Below are 26,454 nucleotides of genomic sequence, written 5' to 3' on the forward strand. Positions count from 1 at the left end.
TTTTCTATACACATGAGCTGTGTAATAAAGGAAGGGAGCTTTCACAGAACATCACTTTTGGTGCTTATGTTAAAAAGGTACTTCCAAGTTTTTGGTCTACCTTACTTACAGAAGTTATACTTACCAGTGACCGCGCTAGTTTGTATGCCCAGCTTTCCAGAACAAAAGCGATGATAATGCCAGATATTGTAGAAAAAAAACTTGCTAAAGCCACAGAAACTTTTCCAATATATTTATATTCTTCTAAATGCTTGTAAGAGGCACTTATGTAGCACTAATTTTTCAAATACCATCCCTTGATTCCCTGAAGCACTTCAGAAGTATTGGATGCAACAGAACGAGAGAAGCCACAAAGGTCCAAATTGTAATTTTCATGCTGTATCATAGATTCATAGAATTATAGAGTTGGAAGAGACCACAAGGGCCATCAAGTCCAACCTCCTGCCATGCAGGAACACACAATCAAAGCAGTCCTGCCAGATGGCTATTCAGTCTCTCTTAAAAAACCTCCAAAGGAGACTCCACCGCACTCCAAGATAGTGCTTTTCACTGTATAACAGCCCTTACTGTTAGGAAGTTTTTCCTGATGTTTAGATGGAATCTCTTTTCCTTCACATTGAACCCATTATTCCTGGCCTCTGGAGCAGCAGAAAACAAGCTTTCTCCCTCACCAACATGACATCCCTCCAAATATCCAAACATGGCTATCATGTCAACCTTCTCTTCACTAAGCTAAACATACTGAGCTCCCTAAGTCTCTCTTTGTAGGGTATGGATTCCAGACCTTTTACCATTTTGGTTGCCCTCTTCTGGACATGTTCCAGCTTGTCAATATTCTTCTTAAATTGTGGTTATCAAGGGCCATCAAGTCCAACTCAGAACTGAATGCAGTTCTCAAGGAGAGGTCTGATCAATGCAGAGTAGAGTGGTACAATTACTTTCCTTGATCTAGACACTATACTCTTATTGATGCACCCCAGAATTGCACTGGCTTTCTTGGCGGCCATAACACACTACTGACTCATGTTCAGTTTGTGGTCTATTAAGATTCCACGATCCCTTTCACATATAGTGTTATCAAGCCAACTGTCACCCAATCTGTGCATTTAATTTTTTCTGCCTAAGTGTAGAATCTTATCTCTGTTTAAATTCATTTTGTTAGTTTTGGCCCAGCTCTCTAATCTGTTCAGATCATTTTGAATCCTGCCTGTCTTTCAGCTACCCCTCCTAAATTGGTATCATCTGCAAATTTGATTAACATGCTCTCTATTTCATTATCCAAGTCACTGATAAAAATATTGAATAGAACTGGGCCCAGAACAGAACCCTGTAGCACTTCTCTCCAGGATGAAAATGAGTCATTGATGAGCACTCTTTGTATTTGACCTATTACAAATCCAACCTATTACAAACAGTTACACTGTCTTGTCCACATCTTTCCAGCTTACTCGCAAGAATATCATGGGGCACCTTGTCAAAGGCCTTACTAAAATCAAGGTATTCTATGTCCACAGCATTCCCTTCATCTACCAAGTTTGTCACTCTATCAAAAAAAGAGATAAGATTAGGTCTGGCATGACTTGTTTTTGAGAAACCCATGTTGATTTTCAGTGATCACATCATACCCTTCCAAGTGCTTACAGACTGTCTCCTTAATGATCTGTCCTAGAATTTTTCCTGGTATAGGTCAGGCTGACTGAGCAGTAGTTGAAAGTCACTCGAGTTGATTCTGCACAGGATCAGCTATACAAAAGGCTCTAAAGGAGTTCACTTCTGTCTCTCTCCTAAAATCACTGGGTGCTTTTCCATAACTAATGATTTTCAGAGTTCATAATGTTATGGACAATTTTTTTCATGACCCCAGAATAAATTCAATTCCAGGAGTAAATAAGGGGTCATGGATGGTCACCCAGTATACCGTTCCAACTCAAGATACCAGCCAGTAATCATGAGACCACAACTCTTTTTGCTACTAGAACTGAAGGAGAGAACAATTAAAGGATATCCCATAAGTTCTTTCATCCTTCTAATATATCACACAACACAGAGAGCAGATCCAGTAGAAAATATAAGCACATTACTTCCTAGAGCTATTTTCAGGGACATGTGTTGCTGACATAACAAACATCTGGTGCTACCAAAGTGTCTAAACAGAGAGCCAGTCTGGGCATTAGTAAACACAATACCTTTGGAACAAATATCCACAGTATATTTTTAGTTAAGACAGTTTATTTCATATCTGCAGAGAAATGTTTCAACCTCACGCATCCAACTGTCTAGCAACCACTTCCTAGCACACTGAAGAGACAGCTTACTGATAAGCCACTGAAGCTGCTGGTCCCCAGAGTTTCTGTATAATTTTGTTGATTTTTTCAATATCTGTGTTTCCAAATCTAACTTGGACAAAGGTCAAAGTAACTCAACAACTACTTTCCCACAGCTGAGTAAGAAAATATTTACAAATGTCCCTCACTAATCTGAGAAAAGGCAGAGATTGGGAAGGGAGGGGGACAACCAAGAAGAATATTTCTGGAAGTATTCTTTATATGGAAAGATCTCAAGAAATGTTAAAATACTAACATAATCCAGTGTGTTGGAGCAAAAGGTTATGCATAAAAATACCTCTCTGCTGCTCCTTTTTTAGGGGTCAAATATTTTGCTGCCTTTCTAGAAATACTAAGTCTCTCCAAGGGGGTTACACATTGGGTCTGCTTTTCCGTTAGAAATTCCATTAGGTCCAAAAATCATAAAGTCCTGTTGTTTCCTATGTGGCTGGTTAGCGAAGGTAGAAAACGGGATCATTCTCCCTGTTGGGCTGTTTTAAAAACATGTTTTAGAAATATGGTAAAGTTCCTGGTTTAAGGAAAGTATCCTTCTTTTGATTTCTAGAAACAAAATTAAGTATTTGAAAGTATTAAGTATTTGACAGGCAGTCAATTAGAGGAGAAGTAGTTGTTTCTGTTGGCAGTAGACGATAGGACTTGCTACAATGAGTTTAAATTATGGACAGAAAGATACCAGCTGGAAATTAGGAACTTTTTTTTTACATTAAGAGTTTTTTACAGTAACAGAGAAATTATTAATGCCCTGCCCCCGGAATCCCCGACCACATCCCCGTCATGCCCCGCCCAGCCCCATTGGCGCTACGCCACTGTTTGAATCCCACCACCAAGGGAACCTGTTACTAAAATGTTTGGATCCCACCACTGCGCGCGTGCGCACGCACGCACGCACACACGCACACACACACACACACACACACACACCCTTTAACATTCTAAAATGTTAACATCTAAAACTTAACCTAGCAAGAATTTTGCACACCACTGCACAGAACTTTGCAGTTTGTGCTGAGACATGTGAGTTCTCATCTGAGAGTAGCATTTTGGGCAGCACCAAATCAGATCAGCCAGGGAGCCTATTGAGCAGTAGAGAAATAAACTTGAGACGAGCCTCATGAAAGAAGGGACAGTGAACAAAACCAGGCTTCAAAGTTTCAATCTCTCCTGAATCAATGGGACAGAACAGATTTAGGGACCTTTTTGAGTCTTCAATCCAGATCAGCAGAAGGGAATGCTTGGCAGCTAGCAAGAATGAATGCCCTTCTATGGCTGTTAAACTCTAAGAAAGAGAGGTAGGCATTAAGGGAGCCTCTGTATCTGTCAGTACACAGACCTGTAGCATCTCTCAGGGCAGATTCTGCATGGGCCAAAAACAGCAGTGTGGAAACGATGCAAACCCTTTTACACCTTTTAAAACCATTTTCACACCGTTTTCACACTGCCAGTTTTGGGCTATGCAGAATCCTCCGTCTGGCTGCCTTACATTCCCATCCAAAGTTGATCCCATTCTTTGCATTCAGTCTTCTAAATGACTTATTTAATTCATTTTACCTTCAATTTATAGCACATTGTTTTTTGCTAGAATTTCTTGCCCTAATCTTTCTGTTCCCTAGAGACCACAACAGCCATAGGTCCCTGATGGGCTGTTCTTATTCATCACTGTTTCTTCAACATACTTCCCATAAGAAATGCTAGATCCTGTGCATCTCCAGCAGAAATTGACTCTATGGGAAAACCTTCATGATATCCTTATCAAGTGCTTGAGGGTTTGAATTTACTTTTTCAACAGCATGCAAAAGACTTTTCCATCCAGGTACTAAACAATTTATTGCCATCTGACATTTTCATGGCCTATTTACCGTGTTCCATCCCGCTCTCACTGATCCACAGGTGAACCCCCAATTCCTTAAAACTCCAGCAAGGATTGCTATATCCCCCAACTTATCTACTGAGAACATTCATAGGTCCTGCCAGATCAAATCAATGGTCTGCTTAGTCCATCATCCTGTTTCCATGATCAGCCTGATGCTCATAAGAAGCATTCAAACATGTTATTTAGAGACACATTTGTTTCCATCTCAAATCCTAAATATGGATTACTTTTAAAAAATCTTGGCAAAGACCTAGAGCAGAATGGAAAATTAAATGTACAAGGCTGTCTTATTACTTCCAAGAGGTATTTTCAGGGACATGACTATGTTGTTAAAAATAACAGAACATCTGGTACAACTAAAAGGTCAAAACCGAAAGCCAGCCTGGGCAAAAATAAATGAAGCAACTCTGGAACATACAGTATATAATTCTAGTTTTTATGTTATAGAGAATGGTTGATGGAAGTTGGGAAAGTGACTTTTTTTAAAAAAAATCTTTGCTATGCCCTGGAGTGGAAGATGAGCTTATGAGTAGTACTACTTCAGCCAATTTAAGTCTCCTGTATATGACATCTAGTTAAGATATGGAAGGAGGGAAAAGAGAATATCTTGCTGCAGATCTCCCCTCCAACTTTTTAAAAGAGAGGATCTTGCCATTGTGCAGGTGGACAAGATCAACAAAACATCCTACACTAAAACCCTTAAAATCTCATAAATTCCCATAACACATTACCATACTGCTGGCATTTCCCATAATACATTACTACACTGCTGGCATTTCACAAACTATGTAAAACAGAATTGTTCTGAAGGGCAATTTTATAAAGGAACTAGGGCTACATCATAACAGACTGGCAGAGGAAAATATACTTTGTTTCTACTAATGTAATACCATGTTCTGCATTGTTTAACATGTCATGTTTAATGCTTATGCCTTGTCTAGATGACAGCTCCATTTAAAATTTATGCAATTCCTGGTCCTACTGCTATGCTGATTAGACATATAATCCCACTAACTGCATTGATTTACATTATATAACCTGGCCTAAGTCTTAGTGAGAAAGGTAAATAAGTAAAAAAATGAAAAGCACTTCCAATTTGCACAATATATTCAGTTCAGTTTAACCTTCAATGACATAAAAGATTGCAGATTATTTACATTTAGACATTTAAATATTGGTATTTAAAATGTTTTCCAAAAACTTAGCCACTGCCAAGGTAATCGATGGACTACAGTCACTCAGCAAAAAATGAGCGGTCTGGAATTTAGAATAATGAAGCCTTGGAAGCAGCAAAGGATAAATTAAAATCATAAGAGGGCTGCTATGAAGATGACATTCCAGGAGAATATGGGATATGGTTTCAGGAGATCCACAACCACAACGGCATAGTCTCTGTTGTTTGGGGATCTGAAGGTATCTCCCAGAGGTTACCGCTGATGGGAAGCTGTTAAGACGTGCTAACATAAATAAACGACGTTGCTTAGTGGATGACAGAGATGTGAGATATTTGGCTCTTACTCTATAGCGTGGCTGTATTCCAAGGTAGCGGGGGGAGCATACAGCTGCCTTTGTTGGGTAAAAAAAGTGATGCTCGATATCCCTCAATCTTTCCCAGATTTGGTTAAAAATGTATAATTCACTGCCAATCCCAACACTATCCAAATCAATTCCTATAGTCTTGATTTTGTCCTCAATGACTTTGAACCAGCTGATGATCTAAAGTGAAGTCTAAGCCAGTACTTTATGGTGGCAAGCTTCTGTTTTGACAAGTGAGAGACCAAGCTCAAGGCATAAGGTTAAATAGGTGACGCTATTCGGAACTCCCAAGATCCTACACAGAAATTGTGCTTGAATTTGTTCAACATCAGATTGAAAATCACTAACCCAAATTGGGATGCTGTAGAGAATTTTAGGCAGTATCTTTGCCTGGAGGATTTTTAGAGCGGCTGTCACTGATTGGTTTCCCTTTCCATAATAGAATTGAATTATACCAGACACAATACATCTGGTTGATAAAATTAAGCAGGATCTGTGAAGGGACCATTTCAGATTATATTGGAAAATGATCCCAAGATATTTGAAGGATTGTACCTGTTCAATCTCAATGTTGTTGATTTTCCAGGGAAGAAGGCACCAGTTTTTGGAGAATGCAACTATTTTTGACTTCTCATGATTTAGTTTAAGTTTATTGAGTTCACAGTAATCAAGAAAAGCTCCAAAGTACCTTTTAAGTCCAATAGGTTTTTGGGATAAAATAACAGCATCATCGGCATAGAGAAGAAGTGGGACAGAGCACTCTCCAACTTTAGGAGGATGGCCATTAACTTTACTAAGGTGATTTTGCAGATCATTTATGTAAATGTTAAACAGATGAGATGCCAGTACACAGCCCTGTCGAACCCCTCTGGTAATTAGAATTTTTTTTGGATAGTGTACCAGTTTGGTCTAATTTTACTTGACAAGTAGTATTGCTGTATAATTTACAGATGAGCGTAAGTAATCGTGGCTCCATTTGAAGATGGGTTAGTTTTGACCATAGGATACTTCTGGAAATTGTATCAAATGCACTACTCAAGTCTAGGAAGGCAGCATACAATTTCCCTTGGCCCTTGGATTGGTATTTGTTTGCCAAGGTATAGAGAGTTAGGCAATGATCCGTGGTAGATTTTCCAGCTTTAAACCCAGCTTGTTCGGGGCCTATGATGTTGTTTTCAGACATCCATGTTTTTAGCATACTTTCAAGGTATTTAGTGTAAATCTTCCCAATTATGGACAGAAGGCTAATTGGCCGAAAGTTTCCAGGAGTGTTGGTGGATCCTTTTTTATGAATTGGTATTATTACTGATGATAACCATGTCTCTGGAATTGTTGCACAATATATCATATAATATGTCTTTGGCATTTTAGACACTGAATAGAAATGTGAGTGAAAATGAAGTAGCTAATTTTCTATTGCTTTGCCCATGGAAATGATAAATAGTACATGCATGTACAGGGGCAAGAACAGAAAGCCAAAGAAGATTGTAAAGACATAGAGTGAAAAGACATAAACAGTACCAGTGACTGAGGAGTGCCAGGGCTCCTCTGGCATGGCTCACAGCGACATATACATATTGGAACTTGCAAAAAGCTCTGCCACTTGGCGTGGCTCTTAGCACTGCAAGGATAGATGAGGGGCTTCAGGCTCTCCTTCCCCCATGTCATTTATCCCAGCAAAAACAGCAGTTGGGGGCGCGTTTGCCCCTTCCTCAGTCTTCTCATGTCCTTGATCACATGATCCCACCTAGTTTTGGTCATTGTGCAGCCCAACCATGCAGTCCAGCTAGACTTATTGCCAGAAGAAGCTGCCGGGTTAGGCAAGGAGGGAGAGGTGAAGCCAAACGGACTGATAAAGGTAGGCTAGCAGGTGGGTGGCAAGGAGAAAAGGAAGCAGAAAAACTGAAGGGCTATGGGGGTTACCATGGAAGAGAAAGAGAAAATAGTTGGGGAGGACAATGCAGTGGAAAATGAGATGCCTTGCCCCCCCGCCCCCCATGCAGTGCCCCCATGCCTTCCCCCACTTACCTGAGTTCAGCCAGCTGTTTTTTGCAGCCTGGTGTGGAAAATAGCATGATGGGAACTACACGCATGGGGCTCGCAAGGTCTCCAGGGAAATGTAGTTCCCACCAGGCTGCTTTTCCCGCCAGGCTGCAAAAAGCAGCAGGCTGAACTCAGGTAAGGGGGGGGGGGGGCAAACATGCCGGTGCGGACCCGTCCCATTTCCATGACTCCTGTCCCCTTCTGGATAGGACTGTTGTTCTGCTTTCACATCTGTTTTTGTTCCTCACTAATAACCTGGATAGCCTAGGCTAGCGTGATCTCATGAGACCTTAGGACAGTGGTGGCGAACCTTTGGCACTCCAGATGTTATGGACTACAATTCCCATAAGCCCCTGCCAGCATGGCCAATTGGCCATGCTGGCAAGGGCTGATGGGAATTGTAGTTCTTAACATCTGGAGTGCCAAAGGTTCGCCACCACGGCCTTAGGAGCTAAGCAGAGTCAACCGTGGCAATTATTTGGATGGGAGACCTTCAAAGGATACCAGGGTTGTGATGCAATGCATGTAATGGCAAACCATCTTACAACATCTCTTGCCTTGAAAACCCCACAGGGTTGCCATATGTCAGTTGTGACCTGATGGTCAAAAAATCACACTTGAAGTCCTTGGAATCACATTTGGAAAACCGTGGCCAATATGAATGGATAGAAATATAGGTTCAAAAGTCTGCTAATGTATTTTTGGTCCCATATTTACCCCTTATGCTGGTGGAGAAGTATTCTGAGTTCCATAATTTATTTTTAGGAAAGCAGGTTTAGATTCAGATTAAATCTATTAATGGTAGGCACTCCTTTCATCACAGTGGAACTTTTTCTGCCTCTCTTGACACCACTGCAGTTCACTGATTACCCTAACAGGCTCTTCCGGGGAGACTGGTGGCATTTCAGTGGGCAGCAGTGGAGAGGCAGAACAATTCAATTCTGTTGACAGAAGGGCTTTTCATTAATGGGAAAAAAAACTTAATCCAGCCCATGGTTTGTATGTATAAGTCCCTCTGGGTTCAAGCCCCACCATCTATAGTTCAGGCAGCAGATCTTGGAAAAAAAAACCTTTGTGGGAGATCCTCAGGACATGTATCCAGTCAACAAAAACACATTGATGGGCAACATGAGGCAGCTCCTTATAATATAACAGCTACAGGTCTGGACACAAGTAAATAGTGGGTTATTGTAAACATTCTGGAGAAAGCGAATGAAAAGAAACTTAAGAATCTGGATATAATAATACAAATATTCTCAAACTAAGCTAAATTGGATAATGTCAGCAGACTTATTTGAGTAATCAAAAAGATATGGCACTATCACACCCAGTCTGTTCTTTAGCAACCATAAAATCTCGTAGATGTCAACAGAACTTAGATGCAAACAGAACTAAGTCAGCTCTCTGACTTACATACAGACTGATTTTTATCTGTGCGTCTTCCACTGAAGAATTGGTACCATTTCTATAGTACCATGGAAACCAAGAAAGTCTTACACTGGGGGCCCAAAATGACCTCTTAGTTCCAGAGGGATAGTTTGAAATAAGATCAGGAGGTATGAAGGACTTTGGGGATGAATTTGCATCAGTGTGAGAGAAGAATTTGCCTTCTTGTGCACAGTACTGTATTTTGACTGTGCAAAGCTAACTGTAATTTTCCACCTGGTGCTCTGTGGGAGGTAAGGAACGTGTCCACAACACTTCTGAATTTGCATTTAAAGAATTAATCAAAATTCCTGGCTGGTCAGAAAGCTTCCATGAGCATGATGACCTTGACATTTTTATCACCTTGTAGATTGTTTTTTCTTCTTTAGTTGACTAAACAGACCAGCTATAAATCGGTTTCCAAAGCATGCAAGTTTCATTCCTAAAACTATGCAGTTCTCTTGCCATAGAGCTTCATAATGGGGAAATGAACAATAATGAACAAAGGGGGAAAAATTCCTAGCTCCCATTTCAACCCTTGCTAACGATGGCTATTTAATGCAAAACAATGTCACCTAAAGTACATAATTTGATACAGTTAAAAGCCTTTTCCGCATGAACAGCTTATCACAGATTTTCCCAGTGCTCAAACTGTGTCTTGGAAACATTTTCTGTGAAATCATGCAGCACACCTCCATTCTCCCTGTCATTTTTTCCCCTTGTCTCTTCAGTTGTATTTATTCCACATGCTACTGCTGAAAATGTACAATTCCTAATGGTGGTGGAATATCATCCATGATGCAGATGAACAACTTTCCCTTTTTTCTCTTTTGTGCAAGTGATCTAGCATTATTGCACAGTCACATTGAAGCGGCAATTTAAAAAATGTCTCAGCTTTCATTTCTACTATTAAAAACTAAGCACACAAAGTGGAAACCAGAAAAAAAACCTACTAGAGTAGGCACCATCACCTGAAGAAACAGAAAGTCATAACCCTCCCCCCCAAAACACAAGCACACATTTTTCACCAAATTAGAGCTGCAGCAACACAGTCCCTTGTCAATTTCACTCACTCCAAACTGAGCACACAGTGTATCTTCAACTTAATGTTACATCACTAGTTGGATATGAAATTGACAAAGCTGATTCAGTCACCCCCTGCTTCTTGTGCCCTAACAAAGTCAATCAAATTGCCCCTGTATCTTATATCTGCCTCAATGTTACATCATCGGTTCCATGTCAAAGAAAAAAATTAATTCCTTTTGAAAATGGAGGACAAAGAGGAGGAGAAAATGGCTGAAGGGGAGGTTGGACAATTACATAGGGGTGTAGATACGGGCCAGGTGTTTGGTGGAGCAGAGAAATAAAGATTGTTTCAACATGGTCGCGTGCTCAAGGGAAGCTGACTTGAAAAGCCTAACAAAAATAATTTTTCCTTTCTCATCATTACTCATAGACCCATACTACCACATTCTGGGCCAGTTGAAGTTTCTAGAGCAGCCTCAAGGGTGGCCCTGCATAGAGTGAGTTACAGTAAACTAATCTGGAGGTGACCATTGTGTGGATCACTGTAAAACAAGATAGAAAGGGCACCAATTGCCTAAGCTGGCAACAATGAAAAAATACATTTGTGACCTGTGTCTCCATTGTGAGAGAGGAATCCATAATCACACCCAAACTCCTGAAGGTCACTGCTGCTGGTGTTAATAGCAGAAGAATTGAGACCTGCCATCCCAATCCCAACCCAGCTCTCCCCAGGGCAGCCACAGAACCTACATCATTGATTGATTCAGTTTCAGTCGACTCTGCTTCAACCACTTCACCACAGCCTGCAGACATCTGGCCAATACATCTAGGGTGGCATCTGGCTGGCTGCCCATCAACAGATGCAGCTGGATATCATCGGCATACTGATGACAGTCCAGCCCAAAACTCCAGATTAGCTAGGCAAGGGGCATGTATAAATGTTAAATAACATTGGGGAGAGGATTGCCACCTGAGGGACTTCACACACCAAAGGTTATCATGGTGACACCTGCTTCCCTTGCGCTACCCTCTAGTCCTGATCTTGGAGAAATGAGACTGGCCACTGCAGGGCTGTCCCACTTATACTAGTATCAGCAAGGTAGTGAATCAATTGATTGTGATCAACCATGTCCAACAGTGCTGTCCGATCAAGTAATGACAGCAACGCTGGTTTGCCTCAATCCAGCTATCTATAGAAATCATCTGTAAGGGTGACCCATGCCGTTTTCATCCCATGGCCAGGAAAGAAGGTGGACTGAAATGGGTCCAGAACTGATGTGTCCTCAAGGAAAGTCTGGAGCTGTTCTGCTGCTGTTCTCGACTAACTTACCCAGGAACATAAGATTTGACACTGGGTGGAAGTTTGATACATTGTTAGGATCCAGAGACGGCTTCTTCAAGAGTGGCCTTACTACTATAAATTATCATCTGTCTATCACGACACTGTCTTCAAACAAGCAAGCTATGGGCATAATTTGAACTTTTGGGCATGAGCTCCCTGCACAAGAATTTCACAGTAAAAAAGTAAACTTCTCTGCTTTTCATTCCTTCATAGATGCAACTCTACGACTTTGTCAATAGTAGAGATGCAGGGATGGTTCCGAATAATTTTTATAACTTATCCAGATAGAATTCTTAAAATGGCACTTTCTGGAAAATTGTGTAACTCCAGTGGGAATGTTTTGCAGATTATCCACCCTTTCTCTAGGATTTAGACCATTGAACAGAAAATGTCAGAGGATAAAAGCTCCATTCATATAATTATGCTCATCAGGAGGCTTCATCACATCAGCAGCAAGATCTTCTGTATGTCTAAGAAAGACCCTGCTGTTGTTGGGACATAACAGATTGTCTACAAACATACAAAACAGTTGTGTTCTTTCAATCAGTTATTTAGAGTTATGCCAAGCAACTTATGCAGCAGTAAATGATAGGAGACAAGTATGAACGCTCAGTTGATTTAGCAATGTTCTTTAATATGAAGATTCACATAAATAAAATAATAAGGCCTTTTCTTTATTTATCTATTCAACCAAAGGGCAGAAAGGGCAGAGAAGCTTAAAAGGCCTATTCATGCAAACTCAACTGGTGCTTTGAGTCAACTATTTACACACTGCAAATATGTTTCATTCATGTTAGCACAAAACTGACTGAGCAAAATGGATGTAAATGAAGAATCCTTATCATTTCTATGGCAGCAGAGTTAAAAAATAAAATGACTGAAATTGCTATTAACATTTGAGTTTTTGGACAAAAAGTTCTTCCAGACAAAAGTGCTAAATGGCTTTTTAAAACACGCAAATAAAATACAGACATTTGTTCAAAGTTATACTTACCTCAAGAAAAGAAGGAAATAAATGCAAAAACTTATTTTAACTGGAAAGAGGTTAATATAATAATTTCTCTGTGGGGCCAAACCAGTGATCATTCTAGATCAGTATTTTGTCCTCAAGAGAAGTCAACCACATACCACCCCAAGAAATTTACTAGCATAAACAAAGCATGATATCAGAATCCATAATCCATTTTAGCTATACTATCAATAAATTTTATTGCACAGGCGTTTACAATCTACATCTAAAAACACATAAGAATCTAAAACATGTATACTATGATTTAAAAAATCTGCTGAAATCCAAGTAATACTTAGATTCTCAGTTGCAACCCTTTTCGAGGTTTTCTATATAACCAAATAAATAAACCAGAGAAATAAAAGGTTGTTCTAACCATCTATAGCATCCTCAATATACGTCAACTGTAAGTCAGGTAAAAGAAAAATGGTTTGATTCATTTGGTGGTTATCTTTGCTCTGATTTTTATAGCAGCCACAGCAAAGAGTGCATGTGAAACTGAAGTATTCCACTGGGCCTGTAATTTAGGGCAGTGATGTATCCTTCTTGGCTGACCTCCTCACCCGCCCCACCAGCACGCTTCCCCCGGGGTTTTATTATTATTGATCTATGGTGCCAGAAATGGAAATTATATTTCACACTGTAGAAACTGTATATATTTGATTTGATTGTTGTACCATTGTGTATTGAATGTTGTGAGCTGCCCTCTTGACTGAAAAGGGCGGCCTATAAATCTAATGATAATAATGATTATTCTACAGGTAACAAAACAATCCATATCTGATAATAAATAAGTAGTATGTCCATCTCAGAACAAGAGTACAGAACAGTTAATATATTAGATAGGATTTTTTTTCATAGGTTCAATATATAAAGGACAAACCAAGACACCATGAAAAAGATCTTCCACTGAACTACCACATATTCAAATACGTTGTGCCAGTGGGGTTTTTTGTGTATCAGCCTGCAAACACTGTGAGCCCCGTTTGGAGTTACAGTGAAATGAGTGCTATTCTGAAATTTTATGCTGATATGGCAGCCAAATTGCAACACTCAGTGTCTTTTGGACTGGGCTTTAATGCTTGTGGCATTAATGGACTCCCAAAGGGGGTGCCCCCATCCCCCATTGTTTCTAATGGGAGCTAATGGGAGATGGAGGCTGCATCTTTGAGGGTCCATAACTTTGGACCCCCTGAACCACACTTCACCAAACCTGGGTGGTATCATCAGGAGAGTCTCCTAAAGATACCCTGAAAGTTTGGTGCTGCTAGCTTAACAATTGCACCTCTGACAGCAGGCACCCCCAAATTTTGCCAGATTCTCCTTTTAAACACACCCCATTCGGCATGGATTTAAAGGGAGAATGTGAGGTCCCCAGTTTAAACACTGAAAGTGATGCTGTTTCAGGGTGGGGGAGAATCCACCCCAAAACAGCATCACTTTCAATGTTGTTATAACTGGGGACCCCAGATTCTCCCTTTAAGGTGGATTTAAAAGGAGAATCTGGGCTCCCTAGTTTAAACACCATTGAAAGTGATGCTGTTTGGGGGTGGATTCCAGCACCACAGCGGCCGCCCATGGGGGGGGCACAAAACTCAGATTTTGCACTGGGCTCCATTTTCCCTACTACGCATCTGCCTGGAGGGGAGGGCAGAAGGGACTACCGGCTGGGTGGGCGAGGCAGGGGAGCCTGCTGTCCCTGGTCTTGGAGAGCTGCTTTTATAAGCACTGAGGCTGGGGACGGGGCTTGGGGAGGTGTGGCCACAACCCCAAGGGCAGGTGGGGGCATGGCCCTGCCCCCCGAACCCACCCCATAAAAAATCTATACCTACATCCCTGATCCCTACCCTAGATGCTCCACTGCTCCCACTGCCTGTGAGGGCACATCCTAGACCTTCAGTGTTCCCATGAGCTAGAAGGGACAGCTGTGAATCAGTCCTGGCCCTGCATCACTGCTTACCAGCCACAGGGGCAAAGTGTAGGGGCAGTCACAGCAACTGACTGGGGGAGCAAGTGAAAGAACCAGGGAGGCTGCAACATAACCTCCCAAAGGCAAGAGTGTTGGCAAAAAAGGCAAGGTCAGAGTAAGCCCTGTTTAACGTAAGGTACTGGCCCAACGCAGATGAGGGCCACTGAATGAAACAAAAGCTAGGATTGCTCACAAACAGTGAGATAAATAGAAGACCAGAAAGCCAGGGTGGGGAGGAACAGACAGAATGCCTCCAGATTGCTCAGGAGGTGAAGGAACCAAATGGTGACAACCAATTTCCTTTCCAGTTCTGAGGCCTTGTAGATCAAGGAAGCAAGGGATAGGAGCTGTACACCATCAACTTTTCAGAAGATTTACAGCTGCAGCTCTCATAATGCATGAACAAAAAACTGCAAACAACAAAAGAACATACTCAAGTCAAAGGTTTTATAGTTCTGCCACCCTTTTGCCTGATGCTACTAAAGAAATATTACATAAGCTTGGAATTTTGAAAGAGGTGGTTTTAGAAAAAATGGTGTAAATATACAGAAATTAGCAGTATTCCAAACAGAACTCTAGTGTAAAAAGCGTTTATTTTTCACTGCAGTGGTTGGCCTGTACCTTCTCTGGGCTATTTCCATCTGCTGGTGGGGATTCACATCACTGAACGATCTATCCCTTCTTCCCTTTTTCTCAAAGGTGCTGTGGAAACCACCTTACCTTGAGCTCAACAGTGAGAGAGAGGTAATGGGGATACTCTTTTACAAATCATAAATTAAGTATTTTACAAAAATTACTGTGTCAATATAGTTCTCTTATATTTTGAAGTTGTGATAATATAGTTTAATAAAAATAGTACATATTTAAATAAGATAAATGTTTAATTCTTCCCTGGTCTCTTTGTTCCTGATGATTAACAAAGCCACCCGGAATACAAAATATATTAAATATTTTGAATGTATTCTAGAAAAGTTAATGCATTATGCCAAGTAAGTGGAATTTCTCCTTCATGTATGATGCCTTCAGGTTATTTACTCTTCACATACAACTTGTTGCAACTTGTTTTAGTGGCAAGAACTTCTATTTGATGAAAAGTTATCTGTACCTGCACAATAGTAAATAATCTCAAGTCATTATCAAAATATAGCAGCAATGCTTGGTCAAGAATGCCCCCAAATTTCAAACTTATTTTTTTGAACAGTGTGATCTGTTTTGAACAAATATTTTCCCAAATAACTGATCTAGCAATATCCTTGAAAACCAAGGAGTTTTCAGTTCTTATCAGTGGTGGTATAGGGCACCTAGGAAAGGTCACATCAATTCAACATTCCAAAAGTCAACCAAGACACTGAAAGAATATCCTGCCAAGTCAGCTGGAATTTCCCAGAGCACCAAAGAAATCCAGAAGACGCCTATAATTGTCAAGTTGAATTAATCCTCCCTTCTTCAGAAAGTGGAGGCTGATAACCAACTTCAGACCACTTGCATTTAATGGGTTTATAATTTGGAACAAAAAAATCAAGCAAATGAACTGCTAAGTGTGCAGGGATTATGGAACACTGGCACAGTCCTATGGCAATCACGGTAGCCGTGAAGTCCTGAGCAACTCCTGTCTGTCTCCCTGTGTTACCACTGTACTGAATACCTAACTGGAGATAAGAAAGAGCCTGCAGCCACTTCCATTTGGGTACTGGCTGCAAATGTCAGGTTGACCACCAGGACTATAATTATTGTATGAACAACTGACCTATCATCAAATAATACTACTCAAAACAATCCTCAGAGCTCTCTTCCTAGCATGTACTCATAGAAAACAAAAATAATGAGCAAGTACTCCCTCTGTAACTGAAGACTGAAAGATCAACCTGCTTCCTGCCTCCACAACCTGTGGGTAGGAGAATATCTAAATGTTCTAGATTTATCTTCTCAAGTGAAGAAAGAGTAGGTAACTACTACTTCACTAGCAAGAGGTAGGAATAAGATCAGAATTTGGAGCTGGCCTCATTTGTCTATTTCTCCTTCTCTTCAGTTGTCCTCTCCTAGATTTCCTTCAGATGTCCTCTCCTGTATTTTTTCTTCCACAATTCAGTCAGCCTGGACTTGGATGGCACAGGCTAGCCTGACCTTGTCAGATCTTGGAAGCTGAACAGTGTCGGACCTGGTTAGTACTTGGATGGGAGACTGACCATTTAAAACTAATAACACAACTTTGTTGGCCTTTAAAAGCATCTAAACTGTGTCTCTGAGGCAGCTCTCTCTCTTCTTTCATGGTACAGCTAGCTCTGTCAAAGGATCCTGACCATGGGAATATTAGCTAATTTGTGCAAAATTTCTATTTCATGCAGAGCAAGGTGAAATCCAAACATGAATATAAGGGAAATGCATTTAATTAGAAAAACAGTAGGAAACAGCCTTTTAAAATCAACATGAAACAGAAAATATCATTGTTCAAGCTTTTCCAAGCCAGCTGCCATCAGTCAAAAAATTATTGCACTGGCATTGCATGATTAACATTTGACATTAGGATCCATAAGAAAGACTGGATTGCTGCTAAAATCAGAGCACAGTACAGATTCAGGCCATGTCTGCATCTTCAGATTTGTATATCATGTGTGCATGAACTGCACATTCCACAAAGTGTATTGTCTATTTTGCTGAGTGGGATATGGAATACCAGTGTGTGCAAATCAAAGAATATTTCAGAAAAAAATGAAGTACATAGTTCTGAGAGAATGAAGCCCATGTATACAGGAAACACAAAGTTTAGTATTGAAACTGTGGAAGAAAACGCAATCTAGTTAAAAAGATAGTCAATATACATTGGTAGATTAAATACAATTCAGTTTGGCTACTATTTAACAAGCTTCAATGTATTTAGATAAAACCAAACAGAATCTTCAAACAAGCTGTAGAAGTCATAGCAGCAAATGCTGATGGTTTTATTGTTTAGCTTATAGTTTCATGTAAGTCATTTGAAGTATCCTAGTAGATAAGAAGAATATACATTGTTAAATATTAAATGGAACTGAAATCTAAGAAAGTCTATGTTCCTTTGTTTAAAGACAAGTCCTTCCATTCATTTAAGGGAATCCGTAAGCCGTGATATAAATTGGATGTACATCAAAGTCTGAATTCCATCCATCTGGACAGCATTATTTTTAATAGTATTTACTTTCAAACATGCATTCAAGTCTACATACAGGTGCAATTCAGTCTACATTCAGATGCAATTAACTGTGAATAAATAACCTTATAAAATGGTGACTACAGCTAGTCATTATGTTACAGTTGTCACAGTTATGTAAATGTTTACAGTATATTTTAAAAAATAAAAAGGGAAAACAAAACAAAAATACCATGCTACTCTACCAAAGAAGTAAAAAACAGGGATTTGGTCTGGCACTGAGACTAAATCACAGCAAGTAACAATGATGAAAAAAGAAGACAAAAAGCATTGATGTTCTTAAGACCTCTCAAATAGTGTTGGTAGATCTCATTCCATTTATTGAAATATCAATATCAGGATTCAAATTCCTGCCCCCTCCTTAGTGGATCCATGCAAGTTTAAACTTTAAACCTAAGGTACCTCACAGCACTGCTATAACAACTTGTGTATTAAACTTTAGGTGCTGGAAATCAGAATAAAGTAGAAATGTGATTAATTTTAAAAATATAATGAAATAATGCAAATTATAACATTTTCAGAAAAACCTTAGTAATGAAAAATGTGAATCTGTGAATGTTATCCGTACATTACAGCATGCACAGAGTTTTGGATGGATGATTGAAAAATCTATGAAAGCCAGCCTTTTCATCCAGAAAATTTAAGTAAAGTGATTGTTATACCATCTAAGATTAGGATTTTGGATCTAGCTAATGATTTTAACAAAGTTTCAATATAATATAATAATAAAATATAATATAATAATAAAAAACAAGAATATTTTCAAGAAAGTTTGTATTATTGTGGAAATATTTGGCATGTACCTTGCCAGTGATGGACAATAAACTAATAGGACGATAATTGGAAGGGAGCAAAAAAATCTCCCTTTTTGAAGACAAGAATTATAATTGCATTGGTCCAATCTGATGGTACAAGAGCTGTTTGATTAACGGATTTAAAAAGAGCTGCTAGTACTGGGGCCCACCAATCAACAAAGGTCTTAAATAACTCTGGGGGGAACCCGTCGGGTCCTGGAGCCTTATGGTCCTTTAGTTTGAGCACAATTTCACACACTTCTTCCGCACAGACAGTTTGTATTAACAAATGTGACCCATCTGATAGCAAGCATAACCTCTGAGAAGTGATCCTGAAGTGCCATCTACTGGCTAAACATTTATCAACAAAAAAAGTATTTTGTATTCAAGGAGAAAGAACCATTTGCCTGTTAATTGCACCCTTTACACTTGTTAACAGGCAAATGGTTCTTTCTCCCACCCTGGACATTCCACAGGTATATATGCTCCACTTGCTTTACTACCATCATATCCTCTGAAGATGCCAGCCACAGATGCAGGTGAAACATCAGAAGAAAATGCTACTAGAACATGGCCATACAGCCTGGAAAACGACAACACCCCTGTGATTAATATCTTTAGATTTGTTCCAACAGTTATTCATTTTATCTTGTAATCTGAAAGCATACAGTCAAGTGTAACATTGGAATCAACTGCTAGAAAACGAAAGGCATGGGAATGCCATTCTTATCCAAATCAAATGAGGATGCTATTAGGGTCTTGTGTAGAGAGCCAACTGGGACAGTAGAATCAGCTGTCAATGAGAGATATCTGAACTCCAAGACAGACTATTTTGCAACAATTTATCTTCTATGAATCTATGAGAGAGCATAAATATTTTTGGCAGCGTCTTGGAAATTTTCAAAAGGACATTAGCTTTTGCTATCCTACTTTTGACCGAATAGCAAATTACAGACTTGCTAACAGTGTAAACCAAAGAAGAGTTGCACTCTTCTAAATCTATTGACTTTAATGCCTTTAAAATGATGTAATGCTGCTTCAAATTGCACTATAATTTCAATAAACTTTGATAAGGACATCAGAAGCTAAATTAATTTACCAATATAATACCTTGGCTAGACTGGCAGATTTGCATTGTTGCTCAATTGTGAAACTCCTTAAATAGATTTGGAAAGTCACTGAAAGTTTGTATAGGCAATAATAAAAAACAACCAAACGTAGCTTACATTCTGTATGTTTCACATGAGCTCTGTGAACAATACTTAGCCTTTACAAAGCACGTCTAGTGTTCAAAGCAATTTTTATATATTCCTATTGTAATCGTTAGTACTGCTATCCCATCCAGCAAATGGGAGTGGAAATGAAGACTGACTTGCAGTGCCATCCTCAGAATACTTTCATGGAGAAAAGCCATAAAACAAGTAGGATTATGAACAGAACTGTTTAGGGCTGGTCTCTTTCAGTGATTAGGGTTAAACTGTAACTTGCCCAAGCCCACCAAGAGCTAAATGGGTGTTGCTGATTCCCTCAAGATTCTACACTACACCAGCTCTCATTACTAATTATACCATTCATGCAAAAGAAGTCCAATGTATCTCCCTGCTTACAGAATTGATTTGCCAGAGTTTGAAAATCTCACATATGAATATATCCTCAACCTCAACATAGTCCCACCTCAAAGAATGATGTAGCTGAATTCTTGCTCTGATCTCTCTTAATGGGTGACCTTGGACAAGTCACTATCTCAACTGTCCTGGCAAGATTGTTATAAGGCTACCATAATAACACCAATAAACCAAAAGTACACAATAATAGTAGGCTTGAAGGGTCTGCACATTCAATATTCTGTACCAATGCTATGAAAGCAAGACTCTGCTGGCCAGAAACTATTTTAAGTATTAGGAGACTGAAATTTGTTTTCATAATTTCAGTTGTCACTCAGGTACATTTTGATTTTATTTCTGTTTCATCATTACTTTTTGAGGCCAGTTTATCTTGTGAAATAAAGCTGGCCCTTTTTAAAATGTTGTAATATTCTTCAACAGGGATCCAACAAAAGATCCAAATAAATTTCTACAAACAGCATAAATTAATTGAGAATAGCTCTCCATAACATCGGTTCTTAGCATGGGAAAAGCAGTTGCCACCTTTCAGGAACACTTGTTTCAAGATGTACCTATTTGGAAATGTTAAACGGTCATGGCTGCAAAATAACAGGCATTCGTGATTTATATTATTCTACCCATTTCACAAGATTGTTGTGTTAATTCCAAAATGTGTAAGATACTGCCAATTAAGGGTATCAGTATAATGTAAATCAGATCTGACAACTGTGCAAAAAACTTTCTTTAATTTAATGCTGATATTTAAATTACTCAAGCTGACTGCTATTATTAATACTCAAGCAAAACCCAATACAAGTATATTATCCTATAAATCACATTATTCTATTCTGTATTCGGTTGAAAAAGCACAGGAAAAGTCTTTGAGTAAATATTATAACATAGCTATAACATAGCTCTTTCAACCACTCATTGTTTTAGTAAACCTCAGTGAATTATACTACAGCTTAATTCAAGATGGGCACTTCCAACCATTTATATGTAAGGACAGAAAGCTTACAACTGTAAATTGTAAGGACAGAAAGCTTAAAATGGCAACTTTTTAAACCAGTGAAACTAACTTTCTGCAAAGTTCAGTCCTTTGTATATCTTTCGCATGCTATATTAGTTTACTTTTTTAAAATTCTAGATTATCTAACTTAATGCATGCAGAGTATTATTTTATCATTTGGCACTGCAAATTTAGCTAACAATATTTAAATTCAACCTTTGTACTAGATGGACTCTGGTCTGATCCAGCAGGCTCTTTCTTATGTTTTTATGCTTGTAGATGGTTCCTCACACTTGCAATAGGGCAGAAGAATTTCAACTTCTGCTCATTTTCAGCTGATTGATCTTCTAGGCATGGATGTGCAGTAAAATTAATCTCTGATGCAGTCTGCATTATACAGACAACCACAGCCTTTTGAAACATGCAGGTAATTTAATCTGTAGATAATTTAATGAGAAAGGATTCTATCAAGCATATACACCACTGCACATTTTATTGTGGAGAAAATGAGACTGCATTCTTAAGGGCACTTTCCTAGGAATAAGCTCCCTTAATGACATGGGCCTTACTTCTGAGAAGACCTACTAATGATTACTTCCTGAATCCCAGTGTCACCTACATGACCTAGGAGGAAGTCTCTCTTTAATCCCTAATATACACAAATAATCATTTTTTCAAGAAACATATTTTTTAAAGAAACAAATACTGCTTGAAAACATATTTAATTGAAAACATATATATATGTATATATATATATACACACACACACACACACACACACACACACACACACATATATATATATATATATATATATATATGTATGTATATGTATGTGTGTGTATATATATGTATATGTATATGTATGTGTGTGTATATATATATACATCAGATCATGTTATACATTTCTAAAGAACAATAGAAACATTCCGATTGCATTAGAAACTGTTTCTAATTTGTTCCCTAGGGTTATAATTAATTTTCTTCATATGGCAGTCTGCAAATTCATTTTTAAAAATAGCGTAACAAAGTCTGGGCAATCATGAGCTTAAAGAAGAAACATTAAAGCTTAAGCAGTACTTTATAAATATGTAATCTTTAGACAAGGTTACTTTATTTGGAAAACCTCTTCTAAACAAAGTATCAAAGTTAAAGGAGAAAATCTAATGAATCTATACTTGATACTAATACATATTTAAAGCAAAGATAAAAATTAATTGCCAAAGGGACTGTTGAAAAAGAATAGAATAGAATAGAATAGAATAGAATAGAATAGAATAGAATAGAATAGAATCTTTATTGGCCAAGTGTGATTGGACACACAAGGAATTTGTCTCCGGTGCATATGCTCTCAGTGTACATAAAAGAAAATACATTTGTCAAGAATCATAAGGTACAGCACTTAATGATTGTCATATAGGTCTAGTAAGCAATCAGGAAACAATCAATAGTAATAAAAACATAAAATGTAAAATCATAAAATAAAATGAAATGTCAGCACAGGCTATAGTCATACAGTCATAATTGGGAGGAGATGGGTAATAGGAATGATGAAAAAAGTAGTGCAGTAATTATATAATAAATATATAATAAATAGTTTGACATTATCGAGGGAATTATTTGTTTAACAGAGTGATGGCATTCGGGAAAAAACTGTTCTTATGTCTAGTTGTCTTGGTGTGCAGTGCTCTGTAGCGACGTTTAGAGGGTAAGAGTTGAAACAGTTTCGGACAGAACAAATCAAAGTAAGACAGAAAGACAGGAAAAGAACTGAGAAGTTAAAGGAAGGAGGAACAGGGAACAGCCTCCATCCAAATCAGCATGAGAATGGATTGTGGCCTCCTCCATTCTTAGGTAGAAAAAGCAGAAAGATCAGTGACATTTAGTGAGATGCTCAGTCAGTTAATGTGACAGATAGGAGACTCAGTCAGTTAATGTGACAGATAGGAGAAAATCAGCCTCTCAGATGAGCCATAAGAATGCTGATCCAGCAACCAATCACCTGGAGAAAGGGGTGAGATACGGATGACATGAGAGATTAACAGTAATTTTGCTCATGAGTTCTATACAATAAGAACTGTGCTACAAATTGGTTATGAATATCTTTATTCACTTTCTGTTTGAAACTTCAAACATTTTGTAGTTAGACGATGTTTTTCAAGGGTAATACACAAAATAATCACAAAAATATTCAGAGCTTTCCCAGGAAAATTTCATAGAATACAGTCCTAGAATCGTAGAATTGGAAGGAGACATACAAGTTCTTTGAGCACTCTAGAGTGTACACCATCAGGTCTGGGGGATTTGTACACAACTAGTGCAGCCAGGTGCTCTCAACTATTTCTCTGGTCATGTCAAGTAGCAGCCCAGACATCGTGCCTCGCATATTACCATCTCTAGATGAGCCTGTTCTCTTGTTCAGAGAAAAAATAGAGGCACTCTGTTCTCTGTCAGAGTGTCTCCATTTTCACCCAACAGTGGGCCTTTTGCCTCTTTTATTCTGTATTTGCTCCACACATATCTGAAGCTTTCCTTGTTGAAGCATCCCTGACCAGCCTCAGCTCCATCCAAAGTCGACTCTCCTGGCCTCATACGTTTTCAGGATGACGTTGGCATCTCCCCACACACCCAACGAAGGAACTGGGTCCAAGATAATGGCCTCAGAGGCCCAGACATCCATCCCAGATCCAGGAACAAAGGCAGAGCCACCCCCATCCCCATGATGATGATGATGATATCATCATCATCATCATCATCATCATCATCATCATCATCATCATCATCATCATCAGCATCCAATTTTAGGCCACCCTTTCCCACTGAGACAGGCACAGCACTGCTAACATCATTCAGTATAGAATCACAACAATACAACAAGATATATATTTATAAATTAAAACCATTTTCCAATGCAAGTGCCAAAAACAACAATATAAATCCATCAAGGGGCAGGAGAGAGAAAGGGAGGCCAGCTGAGATGGACACCACTGCTAACCTCAACCACAGACTTGGTGGAACAATTCAGTTTTACAGGCCCTGCAAAATTGATATAAGTCCCACAGGACCTGGGTCTCATTTGAAAGAGCATTTCACCAGGCTGGGGCCAGAGGCTCTGGTGCAAAAAGGCTCTGGCACTAGTAGAAGACAGCTGGACATTTTTTGTGCTGGGACCACTAGTAAATAGTTATTTGCAGAATGTAACATTAAGTCTCAAGCCAAGTAGATGGCCGACAGACATCTGGCTGGGCAGTGCAGAACAGAAGGCGCAGCCAAGCCCAACAGACTACAAATAACCTGCACATCAAAGATAGGGGCTGGGACTCCACAAGCTCACTGTAAGCCTCTGATGACTGACCTACAGGGCCCTATCAATACTCTCTTTAGAGATATGTCCTTGCCTCCATTTCTTGAACATTTCCTTTTCGTCCCTTAGCTCATCATGGAGTTCTCTGTTCACTCAAGTTGGCTTCATGATCCATTACTAGGTTTCCCTTTGGTTGGAATAGAAATGGCAAGCTTGCAAGAGCTCTGGTTTTACAAGAGACCATCCCTCACTTGCTCCTTTCTCTTCCAGCAATCTTGCCAATGGAATGACTCTCATTGTGCTTCTAAGTTTATTAAAGTCTGCCCTACTAAAATCTAGCATGCACATGTGGCTTCAAACTTCCCTGGTCCCCCACAGCAAAAGGAACACTAGGATGACATGGTCACTTCCCCCTAAGGTCTCCACCACCTTCATCCCATCTACCATATCTTGCCTGCTGGTCAATATCAAGGCTAGCATGGTTGAACCCCGCATAGCTTCCTCCACCATTTGATTAAAAAAGTTGTCAGTAGGCAGATCAGGAACTCATGTGATGCTGGAAGCTTGGCAGAGTTTGTCTCCCAGCACACAATAGGGAGGTTGCAATCGCCCATAACTACTAGGTCATGTTGTTTGGATACCCTGTCATATGTGCAAAGAGGATCCAACCACTCACCCTAGTCAGGAGCTCTGTAGCAGACTCCAACTACTGTTTTTCCTTCCTTCCCTTATTCTTACCCAGATACTTTCCATTGGGTTGTCACCCTCCTCTTCCAGTATTTTCTGACAAGCAAATCTCCTCCTTACATACAGTGCCAGAGGCGTAGCTGGGCAAAACTGTGCCCGGTGCGCAGAGTGTTTTTTCCGCCCCCCTGCTGCCGCCCCCTCCCCGCGGCACACACACACACCACCCCCCTTCTCACACTTACCTACGTTCCTTTTCTTTTTGTAGTACTTTTTGAGGCTGAAAAACGCGGCCTATTTACAGTTCAAGGAGAAAGCTGCCTGACGAACTATACTTCCCAGGAGACTTTGTGAGCCCCAAGGTCTCCTGGGAACTGTAGTTCCTCAGGCAGTTTTTCCCCTGAACTGTAACTAGGCTGCTTTTTTCAACCTCAAAAAGTACTACAAAAAGAAAAGGGACGTAGGTAAGTGTGGGAAGAGGGTTGGGGTGTGTGTGTGTGTGTGTGCGCGCCGCAGGGGAAAGGGGGAGGTGCCAGGGGGCAATTTTGCGCCCCCAGGTGTGCGCCCAGTGCACAACACACACCCCGCCCCCTTGGCCCTCTGCCACTGTACAGTGCCACTCTGTTTCCCCTTCAACCCTTACAGTTTTTCTTAAGCAACTCAACATCTGTCCACTACCACATTCCAGTCATGGGGATCATCTATGTAAAGTCTGTTTGTATTAGAAGCTCAAGCTCTTTCTTCATATTGTCCCAGCTTTGGGCATTGGTATACAGAAGAAGAATTTGGATTTATTCTCCCCTTTCTCTCCTGTAAGGAGACTCAAAGGCACTTACAAACTCCTTTTCCCACAACAGACACCTTGAAAGGTAGGCGGGTTGAAAGAGTTCTGAAGAACTGTGACTAGCCCAAAGTTACCCAGTAGGAATGTAGGAGTGCAGCAGCAAATCTGGTTCACCAGATAAGAGTCCATCGTTCATATAGAGAAGAGGGGGATCAAACCCAGTACTCCAGGTTAGAGTCCACCTGCTTTTAACCACTACACCATGATGGCTCTCATAAACTTGAAGCCCTGCACTTTTGTCTCCATTAGACCCAGCCTCCTCAGGGGAGCCTTTGCTTTTTACTCTCCTTTTAAATCCCTATGTTGGGTTGTCTCCTTCCCCTAATGATGTCAATTAAAAGACCTTCTGATGGATCTCCTCATATTTCTGCCAAACACATTTTCCCCTGACCTTTATAGGTGAAGTCCATTGTGTACTAGCAGATCAATATCCAGAAAACCTACCCAGGTCCCAGAATCCAAATCA

The 26,454-nt window shown here is 39.7% G+C and overlaps 1 long non-coding RNA gene across 1 annotated transcript in view; it reads right to left on the reverse strand.

Moving 5' to 3' along the window:
• LOC125434837 overlaps nt 1-26,454 on the reverse strand; it is a 43,573-nt gene that overhangs the window by 16,244 nt on the left and 875 nt on the right. The window lies entirely within an intron of this gene.

This window comes from Sphaerodactylus townsendi, linkage group LG06, assembly GCF_021028975.2.
Source record: "Sphaerodactylus townsendi isolate TG3544 linkage group LG06, MPM_Stown_v2.3, whole genome shotgun sequence".
Classification (NCBI taxonomy): Eukaryota; Metazoa; Chordata; class Lepidosauria; order Squamata; family Sphaerodactylidae; genus Sphaerodactylus; species Sphaerodactylus townsendi.